This window comes from Bison bison, unplaced genomic scaffold (genome assembly GCF_000754665.1).
Source record: "Bison bison bison isolate TAMUID 2011002044 unplaced genomic scaffold, Bison_UMD1.0 scf7180017864080, whole genome shotgun sequence".
Taxonomy (NCBI): domain Eukaryota; kingdom Metazoa; phylum Chordata; class Mammalia; order Artiodactyla; family Bovidae; genus Bison; species Bison bison.
In genome coordinates, this window is record NW_011494652.1 from 4,334,337 (window position 1) to 4,334,749 (window position 413).

A 413-nucleotide genomic window follows, 5' to 3' on the forward strand; every position below is an offset into this window, starting at 1 on the left:
GGAGTCAGGGAGGCTTCCCCAGCTCCTGCCCCATCGACCTTGGGGAAGCCTCCCTGACTCCAGCCCTCCCCCCATGTGGATGTTGTGCCCTCCCTGTGGTGATCTCACTGCTTAGGGCGGGGGCTGCTGTTCCTCCCATTGGTGATACGTGGCCAACAGCGGGTTACCCTCGGCACACCCCAGCACCCAGGCCCCAGATCAGGGTCAGCGGTGGCAGCGGGGCAGAGCGAAGCTGGCACCTCCACCTTCCGTGTTCACCAGGCACCCCCTCCTGCCCCCGCCCACCTAGTCGGCCCCCCACTCACCCTCGCTAAGAAAAGCGTCCCAGACACGCAGCACTGTGGGGAAGGGCAGGGAGCGGGCGAAGAGGCACAGGAACCACTCTGGCAGGTAGAGCAGGGGCCCAACGCCCA

At 66.6% G+C, this 413-nt stretch overlaps 1 protein-coding gene across 1 annotated transcript in view; it reads left to right on the forward strand.

Moving 5' to 3' along the window:
* Window positions 1–413, forward strand: part of PPP1CA (protein phosphatase 1, catalytic subunit, alpha isozyme) — a 14,439-nt gene that overhangs the window by 6,520 nt on the left and 7,506 nt on the right. The gene's annotated exons all lie outside the window — the stretch shown is intronic.